At 36.1% G+C, this 12,907-nt stretch overlaps 1 non-coding gene across 1 annotated transcript; it reads left to right on the top strand.

Moving 5' to 3' along the window:
• The first annotated feature begins 8,394 nt into the window (after positions 1-8,394).
• Positions 8,395-8,501, top strand: LOC121205342 (small nucleolar RNA R71). The gene has a single exon (XR_005900423.1). It is a non-coding gene; the product is annotated as a small nucleolar RNA R71 (small nucleolar RNA).
• The last annotated feature ends 4,406 nt before the right edge of the window (positions 8,502-12,907 follow it).

A 12,907-nucleotide genomic window follows, 5' to 3' on the forward strand; every position in this document is an offset into this window, starting at 1 on the left:
AAATTCTATGCATACAAACTATAATATGTGTTGGAAGACCTTGAGAGCCTGATGAATAAATTTCGAGTAAACTCTAATAATATGCTAGTATCTGAAAAGCTCTATATGTTTCTAAAAGAACGTTGACATTGATCTGAGATATCGTGTAAGACCGTGTTTGGGACACAGGCCTCGATTTGAGATTTACGTGTAAGACCATGTCAGGGACATAGGCATCGTATCTAATTTTGTGTAAGACCCTGTCTGGGACAGAGGCATCGAAGCTGAATTACATGTAAGACCACGTCCGGGACATCAGCATTGTACCCATTTATGAGTGTCTGTATCATTTCTGAATCGTCTGATGATAGAATACGAGATATGGGAATGAATATATAAAATGTATGATCTATACAGGTACGTTTGTATCATACTAAATTTCTGAATATGAAAGACTCTGTTTCTGTGAAATAATGAATGAGAAGTAGTATGAAATCATGGAAATGAAATATGACATATATACAAGCAAATGAGCATGGTTAGGCTTATGAACCGTTCTGTGAAATGGTTATGAATTCTTGCTGTAGATTTTTACTTTATATGATTTAATAGTTAAACCAATTGAATTTGGCTTACTAAGCTCTTTGTAGCTTACTTTGTATAATTTCTGTCTGTTTTACAGTTATTGTAACTACTAAAGGCTCGGGGATAGTCGAGGATTGTCACCACTTTATCGAACTCATTTTGGTACTTTTGAAGGTGTAAATATTTTAAGTATGGCATGTATAGCCTAGAATATCTATGTATTTAAGTTTTGATATGTATATATGTTATGCCATGAGAGTTGGCTAGCAAATGATATGTTTGTGCTTAGTTTTGGTATGGATTTGAATAAGTTATTGAATGATGATGATTAGTTATAGTAAAGCATGTTTTGAGCATAGAATTGGCTGAAAATTTTTGTATAAATGTTGTTTAATGTTGCTTGTAGGAATAACCCAAAAAGGGGTGGCAATTTGGCTTAAACCAAGCCTGCATTGTGTCACACGGCCAGGGCACACAGGCGTGCCTTGTGGCCGTGTATGCAAAGCAGTAACCTCCTAAGACCATACAATTAAGACACATGAGCATGTCATATGGCCGTGGGCTTAAGTCAGTAGCTAGCTAAGTATCACACGGCCATAGCACACGGGCATGTCTGTTGGCCATGGGTGAAAGTCAGTATGTATGCCTTGTTTTGGCATGGCCTGGTCACATGGGCATGTGACATCAACAGAATTGAAAATTTTTCTGAGTTCTAAAATTTATGAATGTGCTCGGTTTAGTCCTGACTGTCCTTAAAAATATGATTTAGGTCTCGTAGACCTTCATAAGAGATGGATTGTAGATGATTGCCTATATATTAATGTTTTGTGATATTTGTGATTCTGAATTGGTCTGAAATATTCTATCTGTTTGGTAATGCATCGTAACCCTAATTCGATGACGGTTACGAGTTAGGGGTGTTACAAAGAAGGAAACGGGCCTAAGAAGTTAATGTCCCATACATTGAATAATTCAATCTCCAAAATGTTTGTTAAGGGCATCTCATTCCTCCTTGATATATTTCTGATCCTTTGGCATTTATCACAGTTCTTCACATAAGCATAAGCATCTTTAAATAGTGTAGACCAAACGAAACCTACTTGCAAAATCTTAGCTATAATACGTGAACCACCAAAGTGTCCCCCACTTGGAGATGAATGTAAATGATACAAGATCTCAGCAATCTCACTTTCAGCTACACGCTTTCGGATTATATTATCTGCCCACTGTTTAAACAAAAACGAATCCTCCTAAAAATAATACCGACTATTATGAAGGAATTTTTTCCTTTATTGGTATGTCATTTCTCGAGGAATTATTCCACATGCAAGATAATTGGCAAAATCAGCAAACCAAGGTGTTTCATGAATTCGTCTTATCTCAAATAAGTGTTCATCTGGGAAATTCTCGTTGATAGGCACACATGATCGAATTACCTCATCTTGCTCTAACCTCGACAGATGATCATCTATTTGATTTTTGACTCCTTTTTTATTTTGGATCTCAAGGTCAAATTCTTGGAGTAAAAGTATCCAACGAATTAGCCTCGATTTCGCATATTTCTTCGTGAGCAAGTATTTAATGGCTGCATGGTTAGTAAATACTGTAACTTTGGTACCTATAAGATATGAGTGAAATTTTCCAAAAGCAAAAACTATAGCAAAAAGTTCCTTTTTAGTTACCATATAATTAAGTTGGGCTCTCGTCAAAGTTCTACTTGTATGGTAAATAGGGTGAAACACTTTGTTTTTTCTTTGACCCATCACAGCTCCAACGACATAATCACTTGTATCGCACATCAACTCAAAAGGTGAGCTCCAATCAGGTGTAATGATTATTGGGGTTGAGATTAACCATTTTTTTAGATCTTCGAAAGCTTCCAAACATGATTTGTTGAAATCAAACAATGTATCTTTCTTTAACAACAAACACAACGGTTTAGAAATTTTTGAGAAATCTTTGATAAACCTTCGGTAAAAATTGGCATGACCTAAGAAACTTTTGACTCATTTCACATTAATTGGGGCTGGTAATCTTTCAATTATGTCCACCTTGGCTTTATCGAATTCAATTCATTTCTTTGAGATTTTATGCCCTAAGACAATCCCTTCCTTAACCATAAAATGGTATTTTTCCCAGGTAAGGACAAGATTCGTCTCTTCGCATCTCTTCAGTACCTTAGCCAAATTACTCAAACAAATATCATAAGTTTTACCAAAAACAGAAAAATCATCCATGAAAACCTCAACAAAATTTTTAACCATATCAGTGAATGTTGCCATCATGCATCATTGAAATGTTGTAGGTGCATGCATAAACCAAAAGCCATTTCACCTAAAAGAAAATGTATCGTATGGACAAGTAAAGATTGTTTTATGTTGGTCCTCTAGAGCTACAACTATTTGGTTATATCCCGAGTAGCCATCTAAAAAAATAGAATTGATTACCTGCCAGCCGATCTAACATCTGATCCATAAAAGGCAACGAAAAATGGTCCTTCCGAGTGGCTTTATTCAATTTTCTATAATCAATATAGATTCTTCAACCAATAATAGTTCTCATTGAAATCAACTCGTTATGCTCATTTTCAGCAATCGTGATTCTACTTTTCTTCGGCACACACTGCACTGGACTTACCCACGAACTATCTGAAATAGGATAGATGATTCCTGCATCTAACCATTTGATCACTTCCTTTCTCACAACTTCTTTCATAATAGGATTGAGTCTCCTTTACCCATCAATTCTAGCTCTTTCGCCTTCTTCAAAAATAATTTTATGCATGCAAAAAGAAGGGCTTATACCTCAAATATCAGCTATGGTCCAACCAATTGCTTTCTTAAATTTCTTTAGAACAACAATTAGTTGCTCCTCTTGATCTTTCGTCAGTTCTGCTGAAATAATCATTGGCAAAGTGGAATAGTCACCTAAATACACGAATTTCAAATGGGAAGGAAGTACTTTTAGTTCGAGTTTAGGTGGTTCTTCAATTGACAACTTGGGTTGCACAAATTCTCTGAATTCTATCTCCAGTGGTTCAAACCATGTGGATTGAATAAAATTTCTCATATTGGTTTCCATCAAAGCCATGTTTTCTTCACTTTCTTCATCCTCAAAAGGGTTAAGATCTAAGGCTTTCTCCAATGGATATTCTTCAAAATTGCTTTCCATAAAAACCAAGGTTTCTATCTTTTCCATAACTAAACACTCTTCTATCAGACCGGGAAATTTCATTGCTTTAAGAATGTTAAAAGTTACTTGATTTCACCTTTCTGCACATCAATTAACGTTCTTCTCATGGCTAAGAAAGGTCTCCCAAGGATGATCGACACTTTCTTATCTGCTTCAAAATCTAAGACAATGAAATTAGCAGGAAAAATAAATTTATCGACTCTTACCAAAACATCCTCGATCTTTCCCTAGGGATATGCTAAAGATCGGTCTGCTAGCTAAAGCGTCACAGTTGTAGGTCTTACTTCACCTATCCCTAGCATCTTGAAAAGTGACTTAGGCATCAAGTTGATACTCGCTCCTAAATCACACAAAGCTTTACCACAATAAGATTCACCAATGTTACAGGGTATATAGTAAAGCTTCCTGGGTCTTTCAATTTCGATCGCAGTTTGTTCTGCAAGAACGCACTGCACTCATTTGTTAAGGCAACAGTCTCATACTCACTCAGCCGTTTCTTATTGGACAGTATATCCTTCATAAACTTCACATAATTTGGCATTTTTTTCTGAAGCTTCCACCAACAGAATATTGATGTGTAACTGCTTTAGAACATCCAAAACCTTCTTGAATTGCACCTCCTATTTCTGCTTGTGTTGCTGCAATCTTAACGAATATGGGGTGATGGAACTTTTGATTGATTTGAACAACTCTTTTGAGTAGGTAAATTTGTATCCAAAGAAGATGTTAAAGTATCTGAATTCACTAAGTGAAGATTTTCCTTATCAGTCTTTGCAGATTTTGACTCTTTTGGTGTAAGAATTTCAACAGCTAGTTGATTCTTCTCAACGGGCTTATCTTTGACATCAATCAATCGGGGTTCCATAATTGTGCCACTTCTTGGATATGTTCTTTGATATGTTCTTTACCCAAATTTCTTGGATTCTTAGTATTGCTGGATAAGGTTCCTTGCGGTCTATTACGAAGCTCCGTAGCTAACTGACCTATTTGGTTTTCCAAATTTTTCAATGTTGCTACTTGGCTTTGGATCAAAGCGTCATTTTTTACCATGTATGCTTTCAACAAGTTCTCCAAACTGTTTGATGCCTCAACTTGAGGTGGTTTTGGAGCTTGCTGATTAAACCCTTGAGATTGGTTGGGTCTATGCTGCAATAGGCTGTTGTTCGGTCCATTTCCTTGGTTGCTCCAAGAAAAATTAGAATGATTACGCCATGAAGGATTTTAGAAGTTGGACTGGGGACTTTGTCCACTTTTATTTTGATTTTGGTTCCCCACATAGTACACTAACTCAGGATTTGATGAACAATTCTTAAAAGAATGACCTTCTCCACTGTACTTACAGTAGACTACTTCAAATGAACTTAGTGGCTGAGTTGTAGAATTATTAGCACTATTAGCGGTAAACTATTTTAACATGGAGGAAATAGATAATACCTGAGCTAATAACGAAGTGATGGCATCAACTTCATGAGCTCCGGCATCAACTTCGCAATCCTCTCAATAATCTTACAAGCCTCATTATGAGACTTCAATAAAATTCCACCATTCGCAGAAGCATTTACCACCGATCTTGTATGTGCATTGAGACCATTATAGCATGTCTCCAACTGGATACAATGAGGAGTCCTGTAACATCCTGATTTTGGGCCTAGTCAGAATAGTAGTTTTGAGACCACAAATTCAAAGTAGAAAAATATTTTTTTTATGATTGTTTTGAGGTCCATGACATGTTTGCATGATTGTGTGAAAGTTTCATGAAGAAATTTTATGAGTAAGTGTCCAACTCAACTTTTACGACTAAATTGAAAAAGTTGCAAAATGTGAGTTCTAGAAGTTTTAAGAATGAAATTGGCATGGATTATTAATTAGAGGTCCTTAAATAGAAATTTTCCCAATTTCTATTTTTATGGACAAAAATGGGCATGGGTATGTAAAATTTCAAAGAAATGTCTTAAGAGAATTTTTGTCATTTGGTTAATAAAAGAATAAAAAAGGGAAAATAAGTCAAAAATTGTGTCCATCTTCCTTCCCTATTGCTGAAATTTCTAAGGAGCCATAGCTAGGGTTTTGTTCATCCTTTCAAGCTCAATAGTATGTGCATCCTAGCCCCATTTTTAATGTTTGTTGTATTTTTGAAGTTGTCATCAATCGATCTAGCTATTTCTACCATTTATTTAAGCTAGGGTTCATGTTAAAAAATCTACCCATGTGTGACATAGATGTATGTTGATGTTTCATGGTAGATTATGAAAGTTTGATGTGTGTTTAACATCTTTTACTAAGTGATTTTTGATGGAAATGCATAAAAAGGACTTATTTGTAAAAGATGTAAAAATGTGTAGTAAAAATCTAATTTTGATGAAAAATATGGGCTAATATGAGCGTGTGTGTGGGTCGGCTAGGCTTGAGTAATAAAGAAAATGAGTTCATTTCATTTTACGGGCCTAAGGACTAATTTGTAAATATGTGAAAGATTAGAGGTAAAAAGGTAATTTTGTCAAAGTATAAGTTATGGACTGAATTGAATAATGTGTGTATTAAATAAGCTAAATTTGGTATCATAGAGCACGAAAAATAAGGAATAGACCTTGATCAGGGGAAAAACAAGGTGTACGACGATTAGATTCGTTTTTACTATTTTTGGTACCAGTGTAAATTCATGTGTAAATAATGCAATTCATGTGTAAATAATGCAATGTTGTATCATGTTTTAATGCTTTATTTATGTACGAATTCCCATGTTTAATTGTTATAATGAGTGTATGAATGACATTATGGTCAATGAGAATAACATTGTGAAAGAGTTCGACGAAGATGTGACATTGAGAAAATCCCATTTGAACTTTAGGAATAGATTGGGATTCGAGTGACATGTCACTAGGAACTATGTGATTATGAGCTCATGAGATTATGTGATGTATGTAATGTGATCCGGGTGCTGGTCTTGTACGTCTACCGGTGGCTGGGTAGCCCGGCATGTGTTGCTAGTACCTGTCAGCTTGTATGAGCAGCCCGAGTAGTTACGTCCTGACTGTCAACTTGTGTGAGCAGGCCCGTGATTAGCTTGAGACCAAGCGATGTGTGATATGTGATATGAGGTAGCATGTGGCTACATATGAAGCATTATGTGCAAGCTTTCTGTGTATCTGATAGTATTCCAAGTGTTCAACGGGTAAATCAGTGGGTTATTTGACAAGTAAGTAATGATGAGGAAATATGAGGATGTGTTACGAGTTGGTACAGGTATGTACGAAAAACTCATATGAATAAGCTCGATATGTGATGAACTTTTGGTAAGATTGAAAATGAGTAAGTTATGCCTATGAAACTATGATGACATATATGTAAATTATGTTATGTTAATTGTATAATATTCATGATTATGTTGCTATTTATTTGCATGTGAACTTACTAAGCTATATGCTTACTCCCTTCTCTTTCCCATTTCTTATAGTATTGCAAAGCTAGCTAGGGGATTGAAGGACGTCAGAGACTCGATCACACTATTAATTGGACATTTAGGTATAGTTAGTCTTAACATTTTAAGTATGGCATGTATAGGGACTTGGTCTTTTTGTTATATGTCATATTGGTTTAGCCAAATGTGTTGGCTCATGATGATATTTGATTCATTTTGTGTATGGCCATGAGGTGTGGCTTATAATGATTATTGGGTTGTAAGCCTATTTATTCAAGCATGCATGTACTCATGCAATTGTGATGTGGTTAGTGGTTGCGTGTATGTGATGAGATGTGTTGTGGTTATGAATGATTATAAATTTAATTGGGATTTTTTTAATATGATGATAACCATGACTTAAGTGAGAATTGGTAAGATGGGCTTGATAAAGTATGGTGTCTTGTGCATGTATAAGCTAACATGATAATGCCATAATCATGTTTTTTTGTGTATGTTTAAGTGCTTAATTATGCCACGTCAAGTTCCCTTGAAGTTATGTATGTGTTTGTGCAAATAAATGTGGCAATTGGCTCGGAAAGTAGCCTTAAAGTTGTCCAAACGGGTAGACACACGGGCATGTGTCTAGGCCATGTGTGACACACGGTTTGCCACATAGGCGTGTGATCCGGTCGTGTGTCCCCTACACCCTAATTAGGTAAAACAAAATTCTCAATAGCAAACACAAGGGCAGAGACACGACCGTGTGAAGGACACGACCTCAGGACATAGGCGTGTGCCCTAGCCGTGTGAAGTCTGCATCTGATTTTTGGAATTTAATTCACCACACGGCCTAAGCACATGGTTGTGTGTCTTGGTTGTGTGACCCTATTTTGTTGATGATGTCATAAACAGAGAATTACACGGGCTGAGGACATGGGCATGTCCCAAGCCACACGGGCGTGGGTGACCACAGGCCTACCCACACAGGCGTGTAACCCTCCAACATAAGAAAATTTCTAAGTGTTGTATAAGTTCTGAAAGTTCTCGATTTAGTCCCGAACCACACCCAATGTATGTTTTAGGCCTCATGGGCCCATATAAGAGACGTTACGTATGTTAATGAATGGTTTTAATTTAGGCAAAATTTTATGGCCCGGTTTTGTATGAAAGTTTATGTTTGAGTCTGACAACTTCTCGGACCCTATCCTGGTGTCAAATATGGGTAAAGGGTGTTACAAATCCCATGATGAGGACACTTATGAAGTAACTCCTTGAATCGCTCCCAAGCCTCATACAAAGACTCGTTATCCAATTGTTGGAAAGTTGTGATCTCATTCCTCAAATTAGCGTTTTTGCTAGGCGGGAAATACTTAACGAAAAATCACTCTAATTATTCTTACCATGTAGATATGGAACTTGGTGGCAATGAATTGAGCCGTGCTCATGCTCGATCTAGTAATGAGTACGAAAACAACTTTTGTAACAGTCCGATTTAGACCTTAGTCGAAATAATAGTTTCGGGACCACAAATCCGAGTTAGAAAATATTTTAATATTATTTTTTATGCTTATAATATGTGAATTTATGTCCCTGAAAGTTTCGTATAAAAATTTGATTGTTTGTGTGTTTAATTTTAAAAAAGGACCTAATCACGTAAAATGTAAAAGTGATCATCTAATTGTTAAAGTGCTTATTTGATATGTCTTTATAATTGAGAGGTCCTTATGTTGTTATTTGACCATTGAACATATGAGTGGACACAAATGGCCTTGATTTTAATGTTTATTAAAGTTTTAATGTAAGGGAAAAATGGTAAACAAAGTATTAATGTTTATTAATTAAACAAAACATGATATTTGTTTCATTCTTTCATCATATGGCTGAATATATCAAAGAAAATAAGAGAGAAAAAACAAATTAGGGTTTCAGCACTTTGATTGGTGATTAAGGTATGGATTTTGTTCGGTTTTTTATAATTTCTACGTTTTTGTAATTGTTGCTTAGTAATCTATCAAGCCCGTGCCCTAATTTCTGATTTTGTTGATGATTTTGAGTTATTCAATTGTTGATAATGTGCGATTTATGAAGTTTTATGATAGTAAATGAAAGATATGTGTTAGATTACAAAGTTTTGTCTTTGAATTTTTGATGAAATTGAGTAAAATGGGCTAAATTGTGAGATTTGTAAATTGAGGGACCAAAATGTGAAATAAATGAAATATATGGGTTTGTATGAATATTATGTATATTCGGCTAAGCTTGTGTAAAAGGAAAATTTGTGTATTTTGTGATTTTTTTGGAATAGGGACTAAATTGTCAAAATATGAAAATATCAGGGCTAATTTGCAAACTGCCCTAAATGTGTGTTTGTGGATTGATTTGAACGATTTGGTAAATAAAAGTGTTAAATTTGAATTTATATAGATCAAGAATTAAAGAAAACAAAATTAGATTGGGGAAAGTCGAAAGTTGTCGAGTAGCCGATTCCGTCTATCTGAATCCGTACGAGGTAAGTCTATATACAAATAAATGTATTTTAAATGGTTTATTTATGCTTATATGTTATTGAACAATAATGAATGGCTTTATGCTTTGAATATGAGACATCTGAGAAAGTTTTGACAAAGTTCCGACGTCTGAAAAGCCCCGTACGAACCTTAGGAATAGTTAGGATACATATGTCATGACATAGGATCTGATATGTGTTATCGTGTAAGACCATGTCTGGGACATTGGCATCATACTTGATTTCGTGTAAGACCCTGTTTGGGACTTGGCTACAATATTTGATTACGATAAGACCACGTCTGGGACGTTGGCATTGTACGAGCTTTCTGAGTTATCCGCGTATCCTTATGATTCCGAACGGTTCAATGGGCATTCTGAGAAATGAATAATAATATGAAATGTGTATCCGATTCAGGTACGTTTGAGGTTGTATATCATATTTGATGTTGAAAGGTAAGTATATGTATCTTTATGATCAAGTGATTATATGTGACAAAAGTATAAGAAAATATGCATTATGTGCAAATGAATGGAGAATATGTGAAATGTATTTGAGCTATGTGTTTTGTAATAGCATGTGGTTAAAGATTATATGTATATTATGATGTTTATATGTTTATATTGTTAAGTTTATTTGTATATGGCTTACTAAGCTTTTGAAAGCTTACTTTGTGTGTGCTTGCATTGTTTGATGGATATCGTAGCTATCGGGAGCTCAAGGATCATCGAGGATCATCACCAGACTATCTAACTCTATTTTGGTAGATTTTGAAAGTGTAAATAATGGAGTATGGCATGTATAGGCTAGAAGTACTTTGATTATGTTTTTTGATGTATATATCTAGCCATGTGATTTGGCTTGATTATGGTTGTGTGTATGAATGAGTTCTTGGTATAAAGTATGTGATGTAATATGATCAATATGATGTGTTTTGTATGACTATAGAAATTGGTCATTTTGGTAAGTATTGGTATATGTTTATTTGAGAAAGTGGTAAGTTTTGGTCATGAGATTGAATGATGTAAATTTGAAGTATTGAAACATATGCTTTGGTATGATTTTGGGTTAGATTTGGTATGATTTAGATGGTGAATTGAGAATGGAATTTGTTGATAAAGTAATGGCATGAATGATGTATGATTTGGTTATAAAATGGTTGAGAATTTGGTATAAAATGTTGTGAATTTGATGCTAGTAGGGAGGACCCTTAATGGGTGGAAAATTGGCCTTGTAAATGGCATATTTTTGCCCACACAGGCAAAGACACGGGCTTGTGTCTCAGCCGTGTTGCTCGAGAGCCATTTCGAAATGAGCTTGGGCAGACCACACGATTGTACACATAAGTGTGTACTAGGCCGTGTGGCCAAGTCAGTTTTGACCACGGGCTAGACACACGGGCGTATGATTGGCCGTGTGATCCAAGTCAATAGCCTCCCTAATTTTCACATGGCCTAGCACACAAGCGTGTCTTGTGGCCATGTGGACAAGTCAGTATGTATGCCCTGTTTTGACACAACTTAGACACACAGGCGTGTCTAAAGCCGTGTGAGGCACACGGCCTGTTCACACTGGTGTGTGACCTGTACAACTTTGAAAAATGTTTAAGTTATCCAAAAATATTGTATGAGCTCAGTTTAGTCCCGACCTCTTCTTAATGCATGTTTTTGGTCTCGATGACCTATATAAGGGACTTTATTGTGATGTATGACTATGATTTTGAATGAATTTTATGAATTGTTTGTAAAATGTTCCAATTAGTTTGGTAACGCCTTTAACCCTAGTCCGGCGACAGATATGGGTTAGGGGTGTTACATTTGGTTGGTATCAGAGCTATGGTTTAGTTGATTCTAGGACTAATGTAGCGTACGTGAGTCTTGCTATACATGCCATATTTATGAATTGTGATAGTGTGATGAATCTTGACATTGAAATGTGCTTTTATATAGCAGATGGATCCCAAACGAGCCAGAGTTGATGATGTCGAAAGTAATGCACCTGCTCCCGTGCAAGGGATAGCACCATCCAATTCTAGACCGGCTACGAGTAGCCATGATGGAGAGGCTAGACAAGCCTTCTATCAAATGATGAATGATTGGTTCAGTCAATACATTAGAACTAATCCGGCTGTTCAACAACCCCCAACTCCGGCTAATCCTCCGCAAGTCCCTTCTATGTCACAAGCCAATCTAAATTAGTTGATTAAGCCTCTGGTTGATAAGACTAGAAAATATAGGGCCGAAGAGTTCTGAGCTACCACTAGTGATGATGCTAAGAGAGCCGAGTTCTGGTTAGAGAATACGATACGAGTGTTTGAAGAATTATCATTGACTCCAGAAAAATGTTTAAAATATGCCATTTCACTTTTAAGAGATACGGTGTATCATTGGTGGAAGATACTAATATCTGTGGTCCCAAGGGAATGAGTCACCTTGGATTTCTTCCAAGCTAAATTCTGAAAGAAATATATCAGTCAGAGATTTATCGACCAGAAACGTAAAGAGTTTCTTAAGCTTAAACAAGGCTGTATGTTATAGAATACAAGCGAGAATTAGTGAGAATGAGTCAGTATGCTAGAGAATGTGTTTCGACTGAAGCTATAATATACAAGAGATTCGAGGATGGCTTGACTGAGGATATCCGTTTGTTAGTTAGGATTCTTGAGATCAAAGAATTCATTGTGCTTGTTGAATGAGCATGTAAAGTCGAAGAACTTGGAAAAGAGAAAATTAGAAAGGAGAAAAGAAAAGTTGATTCAGAATCTAGAGAAGTGCGAAAGAGATCATAGAGCAAGTCATTTCAGTCTAAATCAAAAAAATTCCTAGATGATTATAGCCATTCAAAGGCTAATGTGGGACATTCGAGTAGAGATCGTGCAAGATCAGACTCGAACTTCAGAGCTCCAGCTACATCTATTGCCAGTGTTGGAAATATTCGATCTGATTGACCCGGGTGTAAACATTGTGGTAAAAGACATCCCAGCAATTGTAGACTGTATGATCGGACTTGTTTCAAATGTGGATCATTAGACCATTTTATCTATGATTGCCCCGAGTTTGTTGAGCAAGAAATTGCACAAAATTTAAGGCCAAGTGGCAATACATCTCGTGGTAGACCTCCTAGAAGTATGGGAAATGTGAGTGGTAGTTAAAGAGGGACTAAAGATTCTACTGTTAGATTCGAGGCTCGTGCACCTACCAGAGCCTATGCCATCTGAGCTCGTGAAGAAGCTTCGTCTCCTGATG

This window comes from Gossypium hirsutum, chromosome A08, assembly GCF_007990345.1.
Source record: "Gossypium hirsutum isolate 1008001.06 chromosome A08, Gossypium_hirsutum_v2.1, whole genome shotgun sequence".
NCBI lineage: Eukaryota > Viridiplantae > Streptophyta > Magnoliopsida > Malvales > Malvaceae > Gossypium > Gossypium hirsutum.